Source organism: Notothenia rossii, assembly GCF_949606895.1.
Source record: "Notothenia rossii genome assembly, chromosome: 10".
Taxonomy (NCBI): domain Eukaryota; kingdom Metazoa; phylum Chordata; class Actinopteri; order Perciformes; family Nototheniidae; genus Notothenia; species Notothenia rossii.
The window spans coordinates 15,943,349-15,969,505 of record NC_136908.1 but is presented as its reverse complement, the minus strand read 5'-3'; the positions used below and the strand labels follow the sequence as shown (position 1 = coordinate 15,969,505).

The following is a 26,157-nucleotide window of genomic DNA, read 5'->3' as shown; positions in this document are numbered from 1 at the left end:
TAATACCATAGCTAAATTGTAAAAAAATTTTTTTTTAGAAAGTGTTATTTTGCTTGTTTCAGGTGCAGTTAAGTAGCAGTGGTAATAAGATGATTCAATTGAAAAGAATGTTATTTATTTTGCACATAACTTGACTAGGGGTTATTTTCATGTCATGTTTCAATGACAGTAATATACAAAAGTATATCATGTTAAAATAATGGCAACAAAATAATAATACCCATTTTATGTTTTATTCAGCTATAAGAAATTGCACAATTTTCCACGGGTTGGGGGTGGGTACATATCACACCTGATGTAACAAGACAGTGTTTCCTCGTTGGCACCTGGGGGGGGGGAGGCAGGAAAGGATAGAGAGACACTGGATCAGAGGGGGTAACGACAGGAAGAATAAACACATGAATAAATAACAGCAAAAGGCAAACAGAGCCCAGCCATCAGTCCGATTTGGCCGAGCCTTGTCGCTCGCTTGTTCACTCGCAGCTGGGAAATTCACGGTAACTTGGTTTGGTCGAGACATTGGACTCACCTCCATGTTGGCGGCCAAATGCATGTGGCAGATGTCAGCATTCAGATTTCTTTTCCCCACATAGTGTTGGACTGCGGCAAGAAAGTGTGTGTGTTTGTGTGTGTAGTGTATGTTTATTTTCTAAGTGTAAATATATTTGTTAGTGTTAAAAGAGGTCAGAAAAGGGCAAACTAAAGAAAAGAAATAATAGTAACTAAGGAAAATGTTGCCTTTTTGTTTTCTAACATCTCGAATTGTTGGAATACTGAGATATGTTGAATTTGTATATAAACTATAATAAGTGAAATCAGATTAAATGGCAGTGAAAAGTGCTGACACTGAAGTTTAATTTAAAGCATTACATAAATGTTTAATGTAAGTTTATGTTTAACCACTTAAAGCAGTATGTGTCATTGTATTTAATAATTTTACATCACTTTATATTACAATTAAATGATAGTTTTATGTCCGGTTGAGAGCGAGCAACATGGCAAAACATGCATCAACATTTTAAATAAAAAAAAAATATGGATACATTTCCATACCTGTTGGTCCTGGTTTTTGAATAACTGTGTGTGTGTGTGTGTGTGTGTGTGTGTGTGTGTGTGTGTGTGTGTGTGTGTGTGTGTGTGTGTGTGTGTGTGTGTGTGTGTGTGTGTGTGTGTGTGTGTGTGTGTGTGTGTGTGTGTGTGTGTGTGTGTGTGTGTGTGTGTGTGTGTGTGTGTGTGTGTGTGTGTGTGTGTGTGTGTGTGTGTGTGTGTGTGTGTGTGTGTGTGTGTGTGTGTGTGTGTGTGTGTGTGTGTGTGTGTGTGTGTGTGTGTGTGTGTGTGTCTTCCCCACAGTCCAGGCTTTAGTATTTAATTCCCAGAGGATAGCTATAGGGATATTTCCCTCTGGGCTTTATCTGTGCGCACAAGCACTAATAAATACACATCTTATACATGTGTGTGTGTGTGTGTCTGCATGGCTGACTCAAAACCAGCCCTTTGAAGTGAAGTAACGATGAGGGGAAGTTAATTATGTCCCATTATGCAGGCTGGGTGCGACCATGCACCAGTTAAGGCCATGTTTTCCCCTTTAATTAAGTAGAAAGCCAAACGCTCGGCTGTCAGGGAGCTGCTAAAAGAGCATTTCAGAGGAAGAAACCCTCGGGGCGCTGATGAGGGGGCGCTAGGACTGGCCACATGTTAATGGCGAGGTGTTAGCATCTTAAACCGCGTTATCACTCGCCACTCTCTGTAGTCTTTCGTAAATGTGCAAAGGGAAATCTTCGGGATGGTCTCCGGGGGAAACGAGCAAAGCTCCTAGACTTTAAGAGTTGACGCTGCGCCACTACAAAGTGTTCAGGACTGGGGGAAGTTGAGGAACTTTTTTTTGACTGCATAAAAAGGAACCAAAAGTGCCTGAGCGGTAACTTCTTAATTAGAAAGTCCCTTGGATGGCTTGTGGATATTTCGCCAAACTGGAGAACTTTGGAACCTTGATTATCATCTCCAGCCTGGAGTTAGTTTCTCAAGTGCAATCCCTCCATCAAAGCTGTAGAGAGATACTTCCACAGATGAAGCAAGTAAACACATTTGAAAGTTTCAGTTATGTTATGTTCCATGTAAATGTGTTACTTTGAAGAAGAAAAATATTTTCTAAAATTCTCAACCCAAGCCATAGCACAGACACATTTTTCAAAAAGAACATTATATTTAATGCTTCAAATGTTTGGGTTTCATCAGTGAAAAGTTGAACTTTCTGTTTTGTTTTTTATTCAGAAGCAACAAAATAAAAAGCATGTGTTTCGCATTTAGAAATGAAAGGCAGGATGTTGAAGTGGAGTTTAATGTGACCAATTTCATGTCAGCATGTTGTCTTCTTGTTTACTTTATCCTTGTGATGAAGGATGTAGGATAATTGTCTTTTCCCACTTGTATCCTTTATTATATGTAGATAATTGTGTTAACATCGCTGAGGAAGTGGACAGTAACTGTAAATGTTTGATCATGTTATTTACTGTACCAACCTGTCATCATTTCATGTTGGAAATAAAGTTGCCTGGCAACAAGAGAAATCAGACACTCGTATCCACTGACAGCTCACAGAGAGCTGTACACTACTTACAGCTTTACAGTCATTTCCTGTCTTTAGCAGACAATACCTGAGCATCTTACTTTGAGCACCTTGTTGAGACTTCACAGTGTTCACCTGAGCACGCTTTGCCATGTTCACTCTCCAAATATACACATGCAGGCCTTGTAATGTCGGCTGTTTGAGAAATTACATGATTGCAAAGAATTAACTTGTCAGGTGCTGCTGGTGCAGGTAACTAAAACTAGCACACTTTAATTGCGGTGTGTCTGTCTTTTCTTTGCTGTGCTCGGTAGGATAGTGAAAGTTGCAGGGAAGCACGTTTCCAAGGCGAGCAATTATACAGAAAGTGACAGCATGAAATATGATTACTGTTATACCAAAGGCACATTTATTGGATTGAGAAGGAAGCTGGAAGGATAACTGTTTTCTTTCCTAACAAAGCTGTTATTTTGGTCACTTGGCTTTGTTCGCTCAGTTGATGCTCCCAGACGATTTTCAGTTTCACACGTCATAAGTTCTCTCTTCTATTTTACTGACTGCTATTATTTGTCTTGTATTCATCTATGTTTTTTTAGGGTTCCTTATAAAGTCAGCAAAGGGAATATCTGACCACAAATACTGTCTTTTTGTTTACCAGGAGAGTAAATTAATAATGCATTTCCCGTTTGACACAGGCAAACCCAGTCAAAGCCTTGATGAGTGTGTTCATATAAACTCAATTATTCTTGCTTTAGATGCTTATAGCAGAGAATATAGCGCTGACCTATTGCCACAAATCATTATATTATGAATGCGTGTTTTCACCAACACATGTACCATGCTTCACAAGAATACATCATTTACAAAGCCTGCATGCAAAGAGGTTAATTAACATGAACCGCTCAAACACATTTCCAACGTACAATACTGTGCACTGCCAAAGGGTGGTGCTAACCACAAACTGAATTAAACCTTACACACAAATACATCTGAATCTAGAATACATATGGCCTCAACAATATATATATGTAATCTGCATTTATATATATATATTTGTTGTATTTTCTAGTATTTATGTGATTTAAGAAGCAGTTTTAGCTCATGCCATTGTACACACACACACACACACAGACACACACACACACACACACACACACACACACACACACACACACACACACACACACACACACACACACACACACACACACACACACACACACACACACACACACACACACACACTCTTTTCCTCACTCTCTCCTCACATATTGACCGGTCTGGGGGTCAATGACTGTGCAGATGACAACTGAGTTGTTATTAATGGCCACTGCGTTCCAATATATCCGTATCTGTGCTGGGAAAACGGTCCGCAGCTCCTTCCCCCCCACTGGGCTCCAGCTGTCTGGCTCCATGTGTAAAAAGATCCAGGCCTGTCTCTCTTCTTTACCCCCTCATAACCTCTTAAAACCCAAGGAAAAGCAGTGGGAATCAATAATAAAGATGCTTCTTGAAGTTCTGTGTAGTTTTCAAAATGTCATTGCAGTATAAGATGTTTGTTAAAAATGCCACAGTGAGCAAAGGAAAAGGTGTCTTTCAAAATCGTACAATTAAGTTATAAGTAAGACTATAGATAAGATGCGTAATCATTTGTGTGTTTCCATTTTCCCACCTTTTTCTGGTGCAATTATGTAGAATTGTGAAGTTAGAAAATGTATTAAATCAATTCAGTAAAAGTAATCATGGCGGCAGCATTTCAGCTGTTGTGTCCTGGATAGAAGAGGAAGAGGAGGAGGAGGAGGGCCTGCAGCTCATTCCAGCCAGGCATTTTATTCTCAGTCCTCAGAACAGCCTTCCCTTCCCTTCCCTCTTATATCTCATGGCACCAACCCCCCTTCATCCCATCATCTGTAACCATTATGTTGTTGTTTCACACTTCTCTATCGTCCTGAGACTTTGGGGAGGACTGCAGCCCTGTCGCCACCCTGACGGCTGATGTTGCTCTCCACTGCCTCAGAAATCATTACTGCAACCCTCTCTTTCTTTTTCATTAATTCAGCCTACCTCCTTTTTTCAATGTAGTTGTTTTATGTTGACTTCCTGTTAGTCCATCCGGTATTGCGTCCTCCCTTAAATAACTCATCTTTCCCCCTCATGCCATCACTATGGTGAACCTTTCACATTTAATGTCTGCTAATTCAATCAAAAGAAGATCAAATTAGAGTCTTTAGGATTTGATGATACCCTGGTTCAATCTCATGCTGACAAGGAAATAATACATATATGTCTTGTTTAAAGATAAACGATAAGTTATAGATGGGTTTTTGGATTGTTGTTTTGGAAAAGAGTCTTCTATGTTATGACATTTTATGGACAATGAATTAATCATGAATGTATTATTGGCAGTTATCCATAATGAATATTATGTTACCCCTCATTCCTAGTTTGCACTTAGGCAGAGGTCATGACAATATTTTTTCAAAACTATTGTGAACTGTGTCCCATTCATAAGAGTGCATACAGTTTGGATTTAGTATGCAGTTAACCATGCAGTTTGGACTCACTCCTTGGTCCTCTTTAGGTTCTATTTCACACAGACACACATACACAATATACCAAATTGGTGTGATACTAAAGCAATACTACAATGCAATATTTCTATTTCGTTGTTATCATTCACATTCTCGTTTCAAACAAAGCATTTCTGGTCTTCTTCACTCTCTTCCTCCCAAGTGTTTCCCCGTGTCTGATCCTCTTTCTCTCCTTTTACGTCCTGCTCTCACTCTTCTTTTTAACTCTCCATCGTGGTCCATTCTCCCTGTCTCCCCCCTCAATCCTCTCAGTCCCTCCTCTCCTAACTCAGTCTCTCTCTCTCTCTCTCCTCTGTGTCTGTCTCCCTCTCCGGATGGGTTCCGGCTGTTGAGCTGGTGCGGCTGGTGGCCGGTGTGACGGCTCGGCTGTCTGGTGTCGCGTGCGATCAGGGCGGATGTCGCGCGGCGAGGCCGATCGGAGCTGAGCGCCTCCGCCTCACCGCGGGTCACCTTTCACGGGCAATTAGTGTCGGAGCAGAGGCGCGCTCGCCGCTTGTCGGCCCTGCTTATTGTGAAGATCAGCGGCAATCAGTCTCCACACTCCACTCTGCACTCTCTCCCTCGCTCCTTCCACATCTATGCCTCCACCCCTCACTCTCTCTTCCCCCTGTCTTTCTTTGTTGCCTCTCTATCTCTTTGAGTTTTCCCCTGATGTGCTTTTGCAGCTCTCTGGCTAATGGCTGCTGTCTGGCAATATGTTATCCCACCGTTCAGCTCTCTCTTCATTATACACTCTTTGACTTATCGGCCACTTGTATTGAATACAAAAAATATGATGCTATGAACAACAGAAGACACTCCACAATGTTCCTCTACTTTCTCATGGCACGTTATTGAATTCACTTTTATTCTCTATAGCTGAAGGACTGTTCTCGTTGTTTTACTCTCATATCCTCAATATATGGGCATCCTGGAGTCAATGGTTTCTGTGGATACCATGTGATCCCATATTAAGGCCTGGACCGTAACCTATAGAAGTCAATATCTCTGTTTTCACATTATCCTGATGCAGTTGTTCTATTTTCATCTAGAAAGTTTGTTCTAAAAACCGCATTAATGTACCGCAATCTACATTAAAAGGACCTGTTTTTGATCTATTCTTCTAAAGGAAACATTTTCTCAACCCTTACCCACAAATTGTTAATGTTTAAGTATTATAGGCATATCATGAGATGGCTTTTTGATGAAAACTTAGATATAGAATAATTGATCTGTATTCAAAGCAATTAACTGTGTTCCACTTGTTCACGCGCCTATAAGGCATCACAATCGAAATGATGGTGTCACTAGGATGTGTTTACACGGAAGCTCAACTTTGTTGTGTGTCGTTTCCTCATGGAATCCAGACTTCAAGGTTGTGAGAGTCTGTCCTTACTAAAAGCTATTTTTCAACAAAGATGATGCATGTCATCGTGTAACCACAGGCCGTGTGTGTGAGTGTGTGTGTGTTTGTGTGTGTGTACACATTGCCTGCAGATGACTTAGTACAAGCAAAGTGGAAATCTTGGATGACTGGTGTGCTGTTTGGTCGCGCACAGTAGAAGATCCTGATCTGAGAATGACCTTTTCACTTTAAATGTGGCGTAATTGTTTGAGTAATGAGTTTTCCTTTTATGCAAACCGTCACATAAATCGTTTTTTAAAAGCCAACGTTTATAAAGTCTCTCGGAATCAGTGCATCGAATCTAGTTGTATTCTGAAGCTGTTTTATCTTTGAACATTTGCTCCTGTAGTGTTTTCTGGTACCTCAACCTTTTTTCAAGTAGGTTTTACTTTAATGAGATATTCACTTTTACAGCAATGCATTTTGTAAGCAAATAACACAACAATTAAACTTAAAGGGGACCTATCATGCAAAATGCACTTTTGTACGTCTTTTATACATGAATATGTGTCCCCGGTGTTCCAGGGAACTCACCAAGTGTCAGAAAACACAACCCTCTCTATTTTCCTCCACACCCAAATCTCTTAAAAAGGGGCTGATACAGATCTGATACAGACTGATCCAGATTTGAACACTTCTGTGACGTCACAGAAGTGGCGCTACGGCTATTGGGCCAACTCCACCAATCAGGAGGAGACAGCCACGGACATTGCCGTTCGAAAGCGCTGGAGACGCTGTAGTACATATGCCAGGCCTGTAGATGGTGCTGTTCTCACAGAATCAGCCCATGCAAAGACAGTGTTGAATTGAGCGAAATGAGGAATGGCTAAAATGCATGATCTGTTTGGTATTTTGAAAAATAAAAAGTATAAATATGCCTTATATAGGTATGGTCCTACACTATATTATTCAAATATAGCATGATAGGTCTACTTTAACTTAATTGAATTGAAAATACTTTAAAAGGTATCAGTGAAACGTAGCCTATATCAACGTTTGTGTGTGGCTGTCTTAGCCTGTGTGTGTGTGTGTGTGTGTGTGTGTGTGTGTGTGTGTGTGTGTGTGTGTGTGTGTGTGTGTGTGTGTGTGTGTGTGTGTGTGTGTGTGTGTGTGTGTGTGTGTGTGTGTGTGTGTGTGTGTGTGTGTGTGTGTGTGTGTGTGTGTGTGTGTGTGTGTGTGTGTGTGTGTGTTGGTAGCTTAGATTACCCAGTGTGTATGAATAGTCCTTGTATGGTTATACTTGTGTGTGATGTTAAATGGAAGCAACGTAAAGACTATAGCGACACCCACCAAGAATCAAATCTGATTTGATATATTAAAAAAATTATTTTCATATTTTTCCTTGCTTAGAGTTTCTACATAGATGACACCAAAGGTTTTTATTCAAGAAAATCAGTTTAAAAGAAAGAAACTGGTAGAGCTCAATACCTGGTGCAAAAGTGAGTTGTGTTCAATAGTAAGTGTGATTCTTAACATAAATACGGTGTCCTCCATACATACATAATCCGGTGAATGTAGAGTGCTTGTGCTGTAACAGTTATGCCACATTGAAACGCCCACTTTCCCACATTCAGCCACAAACACAGAAGAGGAAAAATCAAGGAAAAAGGGCACGCTCATTTGCATATGGGGGCTTCATTAGATAAAGCTAAGGACAGCACGAGTGCATCTCCAGCCACGGTGATGAATAGCTGCTGCATCCAAAGTTGATTCAGAGTAGTCTCGTCCTAACCCTCATTTGCATCAGGGCCTTTTTTAAATATATGTATTACTAAGTCACATAATAGTGGACACGTACCGTTATTTCTGCATCCTCTTGAGAAACCTCTGCTGGTGTTCTGCAATTAAAATGGGCTACTTTCGATGGCTGTAGAGAGGCTGTGATTTCAGAAAAATGGGCAGTCAGTTGTGATGAGAATGAGGATCGGCAATTTAAATGTGTAGAAAAGGTGTTAATTACATGATATTTTAATAGTGAGCCAGTGGTGCATAAATGATGAGCTTGGATTTAATCACAAGAGACATTTCACTGAAAGGTTGCATGCATACACACATCTTACAGCATAACACCGTTTTACAGTTGAATTTAGTTTCATTAATTGCTTGTAAATGGAAGTGATTGCTTCTGTAACCTCAACTAGTATCACTTAGGAAATTGGAACCTCTACAATAACCAAACAACTTTTGATGAGCTTTTTTGTATGCAGTGGGTTGCCCGATCAATCAAAGGGGTTCTGGCCAATAATAAGAGTCACGCTAGCAGCTTTGAAAGGCTGTACATAGGCATATTGGTGGCTTGGCCTAAATGCTAACTTAAGTGTGCTATCATGCTCTTAATTGTGTTGCTGACATGCTAATGTTGGGCAGGTATAATCCTTTACAACTATGGTATTCCCCTCAGGACTAAAGCGATATACCAACCCATCGAGCAGATTGTGCATGCTTTTTGGAAACATTGACCAATGTAGCCCACACTCATTAAAATATTACATATGCTTGTATATAAATATAAGTGTTTACAAACCGCCGTTATGTTTATTGCTAACAGCTGCATAGTTACAGTAGGTTAAAAACAAACTTCTTGTGTGTAACATGTAGGTTGTTTTATGACAGATTAAATATGAATAAATTGACTTTGAAGGTACGCTGTGCACTTTAATTGTTTAAGCTAGTGTTGAAACCTAAGTGTCTTATCATTGAATTACCACTTGTTAATTGAATCATATTGCTTTATTTAAAAACAGTGTTAAAAGTAAGATTCATTATACTGTTCAGTGTAAGATACCTGATCGTTGACATTCCTTATTCGCTGTGACAGCAATACATCTTGAAATGGTAAACAAAAACAACTTCTACTAAACTGTTGTTGTACATTTTGTAGCCACTTTGTTTAGCCTAAACAAATGTGATTGAGTATTTTATTCTGTAGTTATCAGACGAAACTTAAATGACCACCATTAAATCCAACTCCTCACTTTGAGTGTAAAACTATTGTCTAGAAACAGAAAACCAAAGAAATGGAACTTCCTCATGAAGGTGAGAGAGATAAGATCCTGCCTAATAACACAGGATCAGTGCTGAAGTCAAATGCCACAGGAATCTAAAGTCCATACGCTTGGGACTTCAAATCAATGATTTCTTAAAAAAATGAATCTGCTCTCCAAGAAAAAAGCACATAGTAAACATGCTAAATAAATCATATTTATTTCTCTTTCCATTCCTCCCTGCTCTTTTTTACCCTCTTACTTTATATATATATTTTTTTATAAACAGACCCATGGGCGTTTGCGTCTCCCAGGCCTCATGCCATGCTGTCTTTTCAACGCAAACCTGTGCGGATAGGCCTTGAACGGCTGTTTCATCTCGTCATCCAGGGCCTGACTAGATCTGACTGGTCCAGTCCCAAGTGAGTCCTGCATCTCAGCGGCTAGCCATCACCCTCCATAAACAAACCGTGCCCCAACAATGTCAGATGTTGGCTTGCATTTAAACGATGGTCGCTCTGGGAGGCAAGTAGGAAGGGGTGGGAGAAAAAAACAAAAAAATCAAGAGCTCATGAAATAATACAAAAAAATCTCAAGAGGACTGTTTTGGCCCTTTTTAGAAATCATAATACGACAGTTTGAGTTGAAATTGCTGACTTCAAGATCATCCCCTATCATTCTCCTTCTTCTCTGTGTTCAACAGTGGTGATGTTTTAGTGGTTTTATTGTTCCGAGACTGTTGATTCTCTTCACAATCTCTTCCCAGAAAGCTCTTCATTTGTTGCGTAGCTCTCAATACGAAGCTGCCACACATTTTGTCTCCACAAAAACATGAAAATGCTTCAAATGTCCAATTTTCTATTCTACATGGCCACTGTGCATGGCTGCTTTGCCTGGAACAAGGGTCCCAGCTGGACTCAAACTAGGGTCATTCCAGTTGCATGGTTTATTATGCCACCAAGACGTTCAACTCATATCACTTATTCTTTAGCGAGTCTTTGTTTGCTCTTAATTGGCAATACCAAACATTCTCTAAAGAAACCGTAGCCCAGATTATCTCCTAACCGAAGCAGCCAGTTTTTTCTTCACTCTACCAGAACCCAAGGGTGAAGCTAAGCCCGCCTTCAGGACTGCAGTGCTCTAAATCTTATGTATCAGTCTTTTTAAAAAGGAAAAGGCATAAGAATATATATTCCTAACAGCTTGCCGGCAGGACTTACATTTTTAGTCACTGGCGCAGATTTATTTGATTTTTGAGGAAGTTTTTACTAAGCTGGCTAATGAGAAGCACAGTGCTGTTGAATGATTTAGTAAGGAAGGACATTGAGCTCATACAGAGAGAAAGTCACAAGACAAATTCTCAGTATATTCCCTAATTGGTGAGAGAAAAAATGAGGTAGTTCAACAACAAAAATGACAATTTAAAAAAAGGGTTGCTTACTTTAATTATGCCATATGATTCACTATTAGCCAAATAACTGCAACAGTATCATGCCACGACTTTAAAGGGGTTTTTTATTTTTGAATTTTTTCTTAAAGGCAATCAACAAAGTGGTTCTATGCTTAGACACAAACCCACAAGAACCACCAAATGATTATTGGTTGAATCACTGTCAGTAGCTCCTCACAAGTTTGCAACAATGGAGGCATCACACATATAAAGCCGGCCAATCGGATCAAACTCACATTTTATAAATTCATATTTTAAGTAGTCTTTTGGATTATAATGGATTTTTTAAAAATACTGTTATGAGCAATAAGCAATAAAATCTTTACTTAAGCTACAAAGTGCAGCTTCCTGTTTTTGCGGAAGTTCTTCAAACCACTGGGAGATGAGGAAGGGTAGCCAGAGGAACTTACAGGGAAATCTAAAATGTTGCCTCCATGATCAAGGTTTCCAAAAATCCGCCTACTGACATAAACATTACATTACATGTCACTTGTTAGACGCTTTTATCCAAAGCGACTTACATTCAGTACTGTGGGCAATCCCCACAGGAGAAATTTGGGGTAAAGTGTCTTCAGGGACACAGCGACATGCTGACTGCAGTGGGACTGCAGATGGACTCTAACTTGCTATCCCCTGATTCGAAGTCCAGCACACTACCCGCTGAGCCACAGCCTCCACAAACCCTTCGCACTTCTCTCAGGAGATTGTACACCCGCCCACTTGATGTGTGTGGTACTTTGCACCAACCTTGGCATCAACCCGAGGCTTCAAGCTGTGGTCCGCCAACCAATGGAAGATGTCACGGTGACTACAAACACTTGTGGTTTACATTCTGAAAACATTGCAGGAGACAGGTTAGTCTACTAAATGATAAGGTTATGCATCACCAATCCTGTTTGTAATATACATGGATAGGATTTCGAGTCGTGGGGGAGGGGGTCTGCAGTTCGGTGGACTAAGGATTGTACCACTGCTTTCTGAAGATGATGTGGTTCTAATGGCTTCATCGGTCTGCGACCTTCAGCACTCACTGGATCGGTTCGCAGCTGGGATGAGGATCAGCACCTCCAAATTTGAGTCCATGGTTCTCAGCAGGAAACCGATGGACTGTCCACTCCAAGTAGGGAATGAGTCCTTACCCCAAGTGAAGGAGTTCAAGTATCTCGGGGTCTTGTTCTCGAGTGAGGGAACAATGGAGCGTGAGATGGGCCGGAGAATCGGAGCAGCGGGATCGGTACTGCAGTCGCTTTACCGGACCGTTGTGACGAAAAGAGAGCTGAGCCAGAAGGCAAAGCTCTCTGTCTACCGGGCCATTTTCGTTCCTACCCTCACCTATGGTCATGAAGGATGGGTCATGACCAAAAGAACGAGATCGCGGATACAAGGGGCCGAGATGGGTTTTCTCCGCAGGGTGGCTGGCGTCTCCCTTAGGGATAAGGGGAGGAGTTCAGTCATCCAGAAGGGACTCGGAGTTGAACCGCTCCTCCTTCGCGTCGAAAGGAACCAGTTGAGGTGGTTCGGGCACCTAGTTAGGATGGAGGGATTATATCTCTTCGTGGCCTGGGAGCGCCTTTGGATCCCCCAGTCAGAGCTGGTTGATGTGGCCAGGGAAAAGAAAGTTTGGGGCTCTCTGCTGGAACTGCTACCTCCGCGACCCGACCACGGATAAGCGGGAGAAGATGGATTCAAGTCTAGGCATCATATATTTGCTCTTTTTTTTGCATTTGAGAAGATGGGGAAATAAAGTCAGTTTCAGATTATCTGAGCCCGAAAGGAAAATGATCTTGGATGGAAAACATTTGATATCAATTTTGGAAAGAACTCTTAAAGGTATAAACGGTCCACTTACTTTCACCCTCCATTCGAAGAAATACACTAACATGCTGATGGAAAATACATTAGCAATTTTGCCCCTCACATTTTTTAAGATAATTTACAGAGAAGAATTGACACTTTTATTCCTTGAGCAGGCGGATAGCTTAAATCTTAAAATTGAGGAAGACTGATGATTTATAAAAAAATCTTTACAGGTAATGTCAGGTTTGGAAAATGTGTACATACAGTACAGAAGAAACTGAAATATTCTACTGGCTATTATGGAGTGCATGTAATACTGGTTATTCTCAAAACAGTTTTGATTGTAAGTGGTTTTGCTGTTCTTGTAAATATGAACTTTGACCCCTTACAAGTGTAGCGGAAGGAGGACTAGGCTCATGTTTATTCAGCATGTGTAACAGCCCCTGGGACAAATCACACTCAAGAGTGGCTGTCGCCCCTGGAGACTGAGAGAACCACCTAAGGGTGTGGAGCTAAATATGGAAATTGCAAGACATGCTCCAATATGCATATTCACTAATGTGCAGTTCCTCCAAATAAAAACAGCTCCTCGTTCACATTATCCACCCCTCCGTCTGTCTTTTGCAAATACCTCAGTGTAGAAATGTAAAGCTGCCATTATCTGAGGCATGTTCCATTAATATAAATAAACCCAAGTCATGTTTTTTCTTCATTCTGATCCTTTTCCATGATGTGTGTGTGTGCCTGTAGAGTGACTGAGAGCTGTGTGTGCGTTTCTTTACCCGCGCAGCTCAATGATGTGTTTGCTCAGGTCTGTTTAACTGAAGCTGAAGTTGTCACTGTTAATATGGGTTTGTATTCAATCATCCTGTCAGCTTCTGAGAGGTGTATGAGTGACAGATGTAAGAGGCAGTGGAACTCGGGGCTAAACTCAAGGAGGGCCATTTCTTTCCTGTAAACGTAAGATCTCCGACAGACGGGCGTTAGCTGCCGAAAGTTAGACAACACCGTCTGGTCCAGTAAACGCATTGACAGTGATCAACAAAGGACTGTTGTCTTACCTTTTTTTAAATTGTCTTCCTGCGGTCTCAAAGATCAACTGCTCAGTTATTTTTTTCCAGCAATCGTCAAATGTTCACTGTCTTGTGTGTGTGTGTGTAAAGCTGTTGAAGTAAAGGAGATTTCCCAAAGAGCTGTATTCGCAGAGACGCTCTCAAAGTGATATTGACATGTTGTCAAGCTGGCGCTTCTCTCTGAGGACGTCTTGGGTTGTTGACGGGCCCGAGCTGCGATCATAATTTTTTCTTCCCCTTCTGCTGTTGAGTAATTTCAGCTTGTCTCCCAGAAATGATTTGTTGCTCCTATTTTTAGTCCAAACTCCAATCTTCTTCAGTCAAGTCCATCAGAAGTTGCCTAGAAAACACCTGCCGTGAAGTTCCTTAGAGATCACCTGTCTAAAACCTGGTCAGTTGAGGGTTTCTCGATTGAGCTGAAAGAGACGATCATGACTGGAGATTAAGAGGAAAGTAAGGAGAGGTGAGGCTTGTTATTTGAACATGTTACTTAAAGATTGGTGATAGATTTCCTGCTATTAAGTTGCCTTAAGCACAACTCCTGTCTTTTTTGCTGTGAGTAGATATTGAGAGAATCCTCCTTGGGTCTGTCTTAGGGAATAGCAAAGCATGGTGAAGGTACCCGACCACACTTTGAAATGCTATCACTCAAAACACAAGCAACAGCTTCTCAAAAAAAGAGAGGCTCAGTTGTTCATAAAACCCGTGTTGTAAGTCAGAGGAAACATGCACCTGTAGTTGTCAAATATATGTGTAGTTGCCAGATTTGACAACATTTGGAGGGATTTAGCCGCTGTTTAAATGTTGGCAAGAAAAATATACATTCGCCATTGATGGAGATAATTGGATTCATTACTAACTATCTTTTTTAAAGTATTGGTCTGATGGTCTGACCGTTATTATGATTTTTGGCCATACAGTCGCAGTACAACTATCTGTTAACACAACGCTGCTATATCATTACCTACGTTAAGATTTTAAACCATGTACACACCCAGATGAGGTGGAGTAACGTAATCATTCATATATTTAGACTAGAAACTATTTAGAGTTTCTGGTCAAGCTTTTAATTCTGTTTTGGTCACCACCCAACTACTGAGGAATACATTTTAAAGGGGGGATAGGTAATTTTGGAGAAACCAGCTCGAGTGCGCTAGAATTTGAAAATACACAGCCGGAACAAATCTGCCACTTCCTTACAGAGCCCCTCCTCCAACACACACAAACGCGCACATGACCAATGAGGGCACGAGATAAATGTGTGCACAGATTGAAGGCTGACAGGCAGGTAGGCCATCCAGTTACTTTAGCCGGGCCGGCAAAAATGATTGGTCGTGCTTTTTACAGTACCACGGCTTCCACAGAGGACATTTTTTTATGGATTTTTTGTCAAAGCACTTAAGATATTCATTGCTATCGGGATGTTAAGAGTATTCTATGGAATATAACAAAAAGTGTATCTCGAGCCGCTTTCTCAAACTTACCTACCCCACCTTTAATGATTTGATTGCTAAATGCTCAGCTACGTTCAGCAACTGGTTCCTGACCTTGTTGGTGTTGTTTGATGCTCGGCATGGTGTGTACAGTCGGTTTATCAACATTTTCTTTTCTTTTTTTGTGCTTCAGCGGTATGACTTAACCAAAACATCAAAAGTCGTGATCCTTAAAAACCGAAACAAGAAGCTTTGAGATGCTAAGACGCTCCACAGAACCGATTCCAACTGCAGTCAGGTGATCATTATCTTTGGGTTACAGTTAAGTGGTTAACACATTATCAGCTTCATTGTTATGTTTGGATACATCCTTTCAAAATGCATGCAGCAAAAAATACCTTTAAAAATGCTCAGGCAAGTATAAACTTGCATGTTCAGAAAAGAAGAGTACGGCTTTGTGGAGGTGGCTAAAATAAGAAGCCATGCCCGAGGCAGGCCGTGTTGGTGGCTGACTCTGTCATGGGCATATATGGGAATCATGTGATAACAAAGTAGGAATATTATCCAATATGAAAAAGATGTATTGCTTTCATATTGCTGCTCCCCTCAGGATGAAGATGCACAGTCAGAGCCCTGCAAGGTTGAACGGTCGAGGTCATCAGGCAGCTGTGTGACATATTGTCCTGATGTGTGGCTCTATGGGCACCTCGTGGGCCCTCACCCCCTCATCTACTCATCCCCTCTCGGAACACATGAGGCCAGACTAGCTCAGATGAGGAGCTTGTGGCTGTTGACCATAAAAAGAACATCAGGGCAATGAGCCACAGAGAAAAGAAAGAAGGATGCAGTGAATAGGGAGGTGAATGAAGATAGAACAGGAAAAAGGCACTGAGGACTGGTTGATGAACAACTAAGATGAGAGTGAGAGAAAAACAAGAGTAAAGTATGGAATAAAGAAGAGCATTGCAAAGAATAAGGCAGCGAGAGATGGAGGATGGAGAGAGAGATTGTTCGCTTTGGGCCAAATGGGAGTTACACTGTTCCAGCTGTGACCATAAAACAGCAGGTGGATGCCGTCATTAGGCCTGGCAGATACAGCAGAGTTCCCAGAGTCCCCTGCTCTCCTGATGCATCCCTCTCAGTGCCAGACGCTCATCCCATCTAGGAATTATGCATTGATGCCATGACATAAAACGTGACTCTGAAAGAAGAGCAAAAGCCAAAACATGTAAGAATGAAAACCTAAATTCATATTCTTTCTCTTGAACTTCAGGCCTTTTTATTCTCAGTCTTCTGTTTGTAGATCTGGCCATATATTGGGGTTGGTTATTTTTGACACGTACAACCTTCAGTGTGCTTATTGTTTACTTTGGGGGCGGGGGAGGGGGTGTGACTATTATTAAGATATTTAATGTTCTTGTGTGAGTAATGATAATACAGCTCAACACTTACAGTATAACATTCAGTCATTTCCTAATCCTACACAAATCAATACATTTTCCATACATGATTAATAATCTGGTTCTGGATTTGTATAAAAAAAAGAAAGTAGATTCAATCTTGGTATGCTTTTTGTCCTACATGTTCCACCTCATGAAGATTATACAAGGTTCCCTATAAAGTATATGGCGCCAGGTTTCCATACAGTTAATCTCTTACTACATATTTAAAAAGAACTTCAGTTCAGATTTACGTTTTTAATAAGGACTGCTCTCTGAAGTGTTTGCAGTAGCGTGCCCGCGTCCTTGTCTCCTGTTTTTTTTGTTCAGCGTAAGTCTGTGGGAGAGTTTTGAGTTTAGCTAGGAGTGTACCTCAGAGCTGTCGTCTGGGATGATAGTTTGATGGCAGATAAGAGCTGCCATTGCAGCAGCCTCCAGGAGCCCTCGGGGCTAAATGGAGGGCTGCAACATGGCACTTTCTCAAGGAGCTCTGATTTGTCTTCAGCTGTGTTTTCCTGCCATTAGCAGACATATCTTTTTGGGATGCATCCTTCTTTTAACTTTGTTGTTTCCTGACTCACTTATTTTATGTTCCACCTTCCTATTGAGTATAAATAGACAGAGGCCCATACACTTCTGGTAAATAAGATTAAGCATTAGGTGTTTGGAATAAGTTTGAAACCTAATTTGAAGTGATGACTGACGTGCTTGAAAACGTCCCTGATTAATGAGAGATGATTTCAAACCTTTGTTTGCTCACGATGTTGTTTTTTTCTCTGTCTTTTATGAATAGTGTATCTATTCATTAAGTGAACTGTTGTCAACAGGGCAAACTTGTTAAATAGAAATCTACTCAATCAGTGGTAACAACCGCTCACTGAGAATCGCTGTGATGTGGATGATCTTCCTGATTCTGTTGTTTTGGATGCGGCAGCTCCTGATGCAGCTTTTGAGTTTTTGATTGGTCTTTCGCTGGAGTTCAGACTTTTTCCCTCTGTGGCCTCAGCGGGGAGCGAAGTGGTGTGTGGAAGCATGTCATCCCCTGATTTCCTTTTTAAAAAGCCGACCCTGATGCTTTTAAATGCATCATCAAGGCAATGGGCTGTCCAAGTCGGTTACAAGTTAACCAAATAAACACTGACAATGAAATTAATAATGCATATTGTTTGCGAATGCCTCAGCTGGATGATTTGACTGATGTATGCAAGGATGGTAATTTATTGAAAGTAAATTCATGTAATTGTGCAGCGGAACTTGATGAAGCAAAAGAAGGTGTCAGCACGGCTTCCATCATCATCAGAAGAAAGAAATCATTAAAGAGCAAAAACAAATCCAACTTCAAAGGACGGTGCAGAACAAACACTTATTTTATAGATGTGTTTCATTTAGAGCAAAGTTCAGAACGGCTGTTATGGTAAATATGTCAGATTTGATGTTGGTTGTTTGCGGATGTGATAGTTTTGGTTTATTTATTTTTCTCAAAGTCCACAGGGATGTAAACACTCACTCTGCACATATCAAAGTAGTCAGTGTAAATGTAATTTGAAGATGAGGGTGAACAAGAGCTAAAATGTAGTTGTCATTGTCGAGACATATTTCAAGGATGAGGAGCTCAACAGACAAGACGATCCCAGCGCCCAACTTGATAAAAATAGTTTACAACCAAACTGTCTTCATAATGATTATGATATCAGCAAAGTGACATGATTTGAAAATGATGCATTTGCCTCACTGGTTTCCAGCAGCAGTAGTGACAAACTCATTTTCAGCTTGTTCCAAGAAGTGCTTTCACTCAAAGACTCTGCAGCAGGCAAGTCTATTATGGGAATGTATGCAGTAAGGGAATTCATAGTTACTTGTTTGTGCTTTATCTTGCTGAAAATCAAATCAAACTGTGCTGACCTTTGTGGTCCTTACTCTCTTAGGACAGTCTAGATCCCAAGATACCCTTACAGTATTGTACTGATATAGACACAGGCTCAAGTCTATCTAGTGTTTGCTATTTTTTTAACCTGAAAACTGCTCTTGTTACATTTTGAAAAAAAGCAAAGATAAAAGCATTTACGTCAGACTTCTATTATTTAGTGCTTTCAGAACCAGAAACATTGTTGTGGGTGAGTTACAACAATTAGAAGAAGACCAATGTTATGGCAAAACATCCAAAAAAAGATCATGACATAAAACAATATTGATGTAAATGATTGGTCCGCCTGTTGTTCAGACCATCTTTGGAGTGCAGGTTTATGGTATTGCTAATCAATAATGAGCACGGACCAACACATCTGTGTTGAAAATGGCAGGAGAGCTAGTGCTCGTTAGCTTTTAGCAGCTGGTGGGTAGCACAGATTTGCTAAGTCACAGACGTTACTGAAGCTACAACGCTAATGGAGGCTGCAATGAACTGTCTCAGTAACCTTGTGATTTGTTCAAACGCTAGTCAAAGTTCATATGCATGATTGGTTTATGTATGAGGGCCCTAGTCACGACTATTACCTTAAGCCTGTGGCATTTTACGGCCTGAGTTGCCACGCTAAGACAATGGTAAGTCAAACACTGAAAAGCAATGTCAAATAATAACATTTTAGAGAGTTTACACTAACTTTGGGACGGTTTCAACTATTTTTCAAGACACATTTCGGGCAGTGATTTTAAGAAGAGAAAAAAAGCGTAAGGGATCGATAAGATGTGTGTGGGTGAAGTTACAGATTTGATGTTTTTTTTTTTCCTCTCTTTTCTCACCCTTCTATTTTTTTTGTAAGTGTTGTACCTTCCTCTGATTCTTAAAAATTAAGCTTTAAATACGAATCAGTGACGGCGAACAGCTCACTCACAATTTTGCTCATATCGGCACTCACATCACTGTGGCCTATTTCTGAAAGGGCCCTGTCAGACAGAACATGACAATGGATGTTGAATATTAATAAAGTACACCATATGTTCCCGGACAAAATATTATCCATGCATTATTAAATGTGATTCGCTGTGTCAGCCGTTAATTAATGCTTGTTAAAACATAATAAAAGAATGAGATGTTGGACATGATTAAAGAAATTAAAGTTTGTTGTAAACACAGAAATCCTAGGAAGGGTAATGAGATAAGAGAATACATTATTGTCAGAGATTGTCTTTTACATTCTTTGTGGGCGCTGCTAAGAGAGCTACTTCTGATTGATATGTGGTCTTTGTTGTATCTCATTTGAATATTTGACTCGTTTGCATATTAAACATTATGGTGTGGCAGAGCTTATGATGGTGCTGTATGACTGCACGTCTGTCTCTATCTGCGTCTGAGATGCAACGGGTTGTTGAGGGCAGCTCAAACATGCTGGACTGTTTCTTTGCTGTCCGCTGGATCGTATGGGAGAAGGCTTTGAAAGTTGGATGTTTAAACTGTCAAATATGCTAATCCATAAACTTCAGAACATGTTACTTTCACAAGATAGCTTCCATCAGTGGTCTGTTTAAGGAAATGTGGGTCATTTAACAATTGGAAATACTTGGAAATAACTGTTTTACAGGAGCTGTGAAACATGCACACACACAATCTGTATTTTGCTCTTCAGGAAGTGACAGTCTTTGCAGAGTACTGCATCTGGTTTAATAATCAAGGACTTTTCACGATATCTTAATTTAACAAAAATATAGCTTTTCTGGTCAAATTGGTTACAAATGGCAAATATGTTTCAGACAAAGGAGGTGATGCATATAATTCAAGATTTTCAAGATTCAAGGCTTTTATTGTCATTCGTACATAGCTACAGTGTAGTTATGTCTATGACAATCTTAAGTCCCAGCTGACAGCTCTGTCAACCGAGATGTAAATCACACAGGAGGACAGCAAAGGTGGTCGCACAAGTGTCAGGATCACAGGTAACACAGTGACGCTAGCATGTGAGTTAAGTTTCAAACGTGTGAAACCCACAGTGAGGACTGTCAAAGTATGGCCTGAGGAGGCAGACTAGATGCTACAGGACAAGTTTCAACACACAGCCTGGAGTGTGTTTGCCACCCAGGCCACCTTGGATTCCCATACTGACATTGACCACTAAGCCTCCTCCGTACAGGACTACATCAGCACCACCATCAACAGTGTCACCACTCTGAAGCAAATAACAACGTACCCAAATCAGAAGCCGTGGATGAATAAAGAAGTTTGCCAACTACTGAAAGCACGAAACATCGCCTTCAGATCAGGTGACGAACGGGCTTACAGTCTATCCAGGGCTCACCTAAAGAAGGGCATTAGGAAGGCCAAGCACTGCTCCAAGCTGAGGATTGAGGAGAACTTCAATAACTCCGACCCCCGAAGAATGTGGCAGGGCATTCAGGCTATCACTGGCTACAAACCCACCACCCCCTCTCTTCCGTCAAACGACATCTCCTTCCTCAACAGCTGAATCATTTATATGCTTGCTTCGACAGGGACAACCAGGAGACAGCCAATAAGGCTGTTCCCCCTGCAGACCACCAGCCCCTCACACTCTCACCTTCTGACGTCTTCACCACACTGAGCTGGATTAATGAACGCAAGGCTGCTGGACCCGATGGCATCCCAGGCCGCGTTCTCAGGGCCTGTGCTGGGCAACTGACTGAGGTCATGACGGACATTTTCAACCCGTCCCTAGCCCAAACTGTTGTCCCCACGTGCTTTAAAACCACCGCCATAGTGCCAGTGCCCGAACACTCTGCTTCAGCAGGCCTGAATGACTTCCGTCCCATTGCACTTACACCCATTCTCATGAATTGCTTCGAGAAGTTGGTCCTAGCACAGCTTAAATCCCGCCTATCACCGACACTGGTCCACCATCAATTTGCATACAGGACTAATAGTAGCACGGAAGATGCTGTTTCCATAGCACTTCACACACCGTTCTCTCACATCTGGAAAAAACCAACTCCTATGCAAGACTGCTGTTCATCGACTTCAGTTCAGCCTTCAACACCGTCATCCCCTCCAAACTAATCACAAAACTCAACGACCTGGGCATCAACGCCCCCCTTTGTAATTGGATTATAGGCTTTTCTAACCAACAGACCCCAGCATGTCATGTCTCTCTTCCATAACCCTCAGCCTAGAGATGTCCCGATCCGATCACACTCATTTTTTTTTTTATAAAATATTTTTATTATTTTATTTAATGTTACAAAACAAAACTGACCATGTTCACGTCTTAAAGTCATCCTGAGGCCTTCTTTTTGGTCTAAAATTACACAACATCATGTATGTGTTGCTTCTTTTGGGCTTGTTTTCATAGACCTGGTTGCTTATTTCTCTCAAATCTGGCAACAGAGTGGGCAGGGCGCAGTGTCTAATAGTAGCAGTAAGCTAACGAGAGGCTACGTTCAGCTGGTGACAGTCGGGAGTCGGGACTGAGAAAATGCCATGAGTTTGGAAGTATTATAAAATTGAAGGCAGTGTAACAGCCAGATGCAATGTTTGCAAGGCGGAGGTTCCGCGTGGTGGAAAGAACAGAGCTACGTTCAACACCACCAATCTAATGCGCCACCTGAGAAACAAACACAAACAACAACACGACGAGTACACAGCGGCCACTCAGGTAACGGCACTGAAACAACCGACACTTTCAGAGACTTTTAAAAGGAAAGAGAAACTGCCCCAGAACAGTGAAAAGGCCAAAAAAATAACAGCCAAGATCGCTGAATTCATCGCGTTGGATGACCAGCCGTTATCTGTTACCTTTTTTCTCTTAATACATTGCATAAAGATCGGATCGGGAAAAATCGGTATCGGCAGATTGTCAAAATCAAATGATCGGAATCGGATCGGGAGCAAAAAAAGGCGTTCAGGACATCCCTACCTCAGCCTAAATACTGGTGTCCCACAAGGCTGTGTGCTGAGCCCCCTCCTCTACTCCATCTTCACCCACGACTGTACCCCTGTACATGGTTCAAACACCATCATCAAGTATGCAGACGACACAACGGTGATCGGCCTCATCCACAACAATGATGAGAGGGCCTACAGGGAGGAGGTTCAGCATCTGACTGAGTGGTGTGCTGACAATAACCTGGCCCTTAACACAACACAAACAAAATAACTCATTGTGGACTTCAGGAAATCGAAAGGCAAAACACACACTCCCATCCACATAAATGGAACGGCAGTGGAGTGTGTCTCTAGCTTTCAGTTCCTGGGGGTCCACATATCCGATGACCTCTCATGGTCCAGCAATACCACCAACATAGTAAAGAAGGCTCACCAGCGTCTCTTCTTTCTGAGGAGACTATAGAAAGATCACCTCTCTCCTCAGATTCTGGTGAACCTTTATCGCTGCACCATTGAGAGCAATATTAATCAAACTATTGTTTGTTTATACATTTTAAGAATGGCGTTTATCTTTTTTGAGAATTAGTTCTTATTTTATTTTATTTATTTGGGTCTACAACAGATGATACAAATGTTTGTGTCAGTAAATGTGTGGCGGGGGTGTTTGTAAAAATAACGGGGACAGAGCTGCTGTCAGACGATCAGCTGTGCGGCGTCATCACAAACGGATGTCGCTTCACGTGACGCTCCGGAGGAAAAGACGTCCCATTGCTCTTAAAACTAATTTCCCTGCTTCTTGTGGTTTCCTTGCGTCTCATGCTTCCCTGGGAGGGACTAAACACAGGGAATCGACGCAAGTAAGGGATGCAAGGATTCCATTTAATCGACCTGAGATGGGCCCTTTAACACCTGAAGGGGGGGGGGGGGAGCCCAAATGTGTATGTACTGTATTTAGGACTGAATCAATGGTCTTGAGCAAAATGCATCACTTGAGTGTTTACAACTCATCTAAACCTGAGCAGATATTCAGTGTTGTTGGTGATTGGCTTGTTGGAACAAAGTATTACCAAATGATAATTAACTTGCTCACATGACGGCATGACCCGGTTGACAAATCAAGACCGTTACAAGTGAAGTGATTGGTTTCAGAATCCAAATCCAGATTCTCCGTGTTCCTCCGTCAGATGAAGAATTGGAATCGGAGGAGAGCGAAATCACCCATCAGTTTTTCTCCTCTGTCTTTTGGCGTGTTAATTTGATTCCGAACCGCCAAACATGGTGTCATGGTTTTCTGACAGGGCCTTGGGAGAGAGAGTTTATCTCATCATTAATTAAATATCATATTTCCCTACATGCTGCCTGTGCTTAATTAGGAAGAGGGGGTCATTTTGGAGGGCTTATTAACTGGAACAAATTTGTTAAAGGAAGGAGACCGAGACAGATAAAAGAGAGAGGGAGCGAGGGGAGAAGAGCGCCTCTGGGTTCAGTCGGCCCTGACAAGGCTTGGCTTTGGTGATTGATAACTGCAGCAGTCACGGCTCGAGTCAGACTGGTGGAGATGAAGGAGTAACTGGGGAAGAGACAGAGGGGAAGAGAGGAAATCTGGGAGGAAGGGGTGGGGGCTGGGAGGAAATGATTGGAGACATATGCTAGCGCTCAAGCTAGATAGAGTTAGACAGAGAGGAGGGAGATGTAGGACGAAGAGGGAGGGACAGTGAGATATGAAAACAAAGAGAGAAACAGAGAGAGGGGAATACAGGGAGATGGAGGAGATTGATTGTGGCACCAATCCACGTCACAGAGACTTTATTTATCGCATCCCAACCTCTCCGACATTCGCATTGTATTTTTAGAATGCTAAATATGATCGTTGAACAACATATGTCAGAAGGATGTATAACTTTTTTTACTGTCTTACCTTTCGTCAAATTCCGTGGGATATTTGCACTGCTTTTGGTAAGCGAGGGAAAAAGCCAATCGGGCGTTGGTGTCTGATTCGCGAGTGACACTGGATCCTGTTTCCTTAATTGACTGCGACAGAATGGGTCGGGCAGGCCGGTAGAACAACAGATGTTTTGCTCGAATGTGACAAGAGGGTTGTCAATAAGTCGTAGTGCATGAGGCTTGAGCTGACCTAGCACACGTTTTGGCAAACAGGGAACAGCACGGGAAGGTATGACGTTCGGGCACAAAAGACCTGCTGCCATCAACAATTCAAATCTCACAAATGAATTAAAACAAGGTCAGTTTAAGAGAGGTCTCACAACCATCATTTTAAACTTGCAAGACGTCTGAAGAAACATCAACATGACATTCAATTCCAATCCATATCTTTATTATTCTGCGTCTTTGTGGCCTAGGAAAAAAAAGTGTAGGAGGTCAACTTAAATTCACAAACACATTTTCAGAAATATAAGTTGAATACCAAAAATGTCTTGTGAATCTGCAAAGAAAAAAAAAAGGAATTTGCTAGACTCTCAAATAAAGACAGACCAGAATAGATGTAATTCATTGTTGGATGCAGTGATTGAAGAACATGTTCTTTTTTAACACACTGCTCGCACCAATCTTAGTATCTTTTCTCGGTATCCTGTTCTAGGAATAAAAACACAGCCTATGTTCTTAGCACGTATTGCATGACAAATTATATAGTCCATGTTCTTATTAAACTCATCTTGGCAGGTCTTGAGCTCTGTACTGCAAGTTCCATTTGGTACCTTTTCAGGAGAAATAAAAGCGCTGATAAGTAGCAGAGACACCCAACAAACTTTATCAGACTGAGCAACACCATCACTTTGCCGCTGTGAAAACTTCTGAGAGCTATTAAATCTTGAGTGGACTGTCTTTGAAGGCACGGGCAAACACTGGCGCATTGATTGACAGGGTTGGCCTTGGCTTAATAGAACATAATTGGGCAATTTTGAAGGGTCTCTAAAAAATGACCAAATAATAACACATGACTTATCTTGAGACTTGTTTTCTCAGATAATTGTGCAAAAAGCATCTGGCACACCATTAGTTCCATTTTCACATTAAAATAATAATCCTTTTGAACTAATAGACTCGCTCAAATGTCTGTGCTTGGGTGGTGGGGACCGTGAGGGGGAGAAATACTGTATGTTGCTCACAGAAAGTGCAGAGAAAAGGTAATTTTGGGGGAGGATGGAAAATAACAAGGAGTAGGTTTTCCTTGAATTCATCATGTCGCATGAATTCAAAGTCCTCTATACACCCCTCATATTTCAAGTCATCAATTAGCTTCTTTAACTGCGACATTTTTAGTTGTGAAATGCAAGAATTCCTTTATTACCATTTACCTAACGTTTTCTATAAAGCAATAAATCATAGAATGTGTATCAGGAGATTCTTAAATGACAAATGTTTCGTGTTTTGAACAATAAAATGGCTTGTCACTGTGACACCTTTTCTAAATGTCATGATCATTAAGAAAATGAACACTAAGAGATAATACTAAATTAAAATACACTGTGCGACCTAAAACAAATCCATCAGCGTGATGAATCAGTCCTTTTTTTAATCAATTACTGATGTTAATTGAGCTGCAGACAAATATTCCTGCAAGTACCAAAGTATGTATGTAAAAAAAAAAGGTCTTGTACTTTGCCCTGCCTTTTTACCTTTTTAATGTGCA

At 41.3% G+C, this 26,157-nt stretch overlaps 1 long non-coding RNA gene across 1 annotated transcript in view; it reads left to right on the top strand.

Moving 5' to 3' along the window:
- The window catches only part of LOC307021535, an 89,598-nt gene that overhangs the window by 18,262 nt on the left and 45,179 nt on the right, over window positions 1–26,157 (top strand). The gene's annotated exons all lie outside the window — the stretch shown is intronic.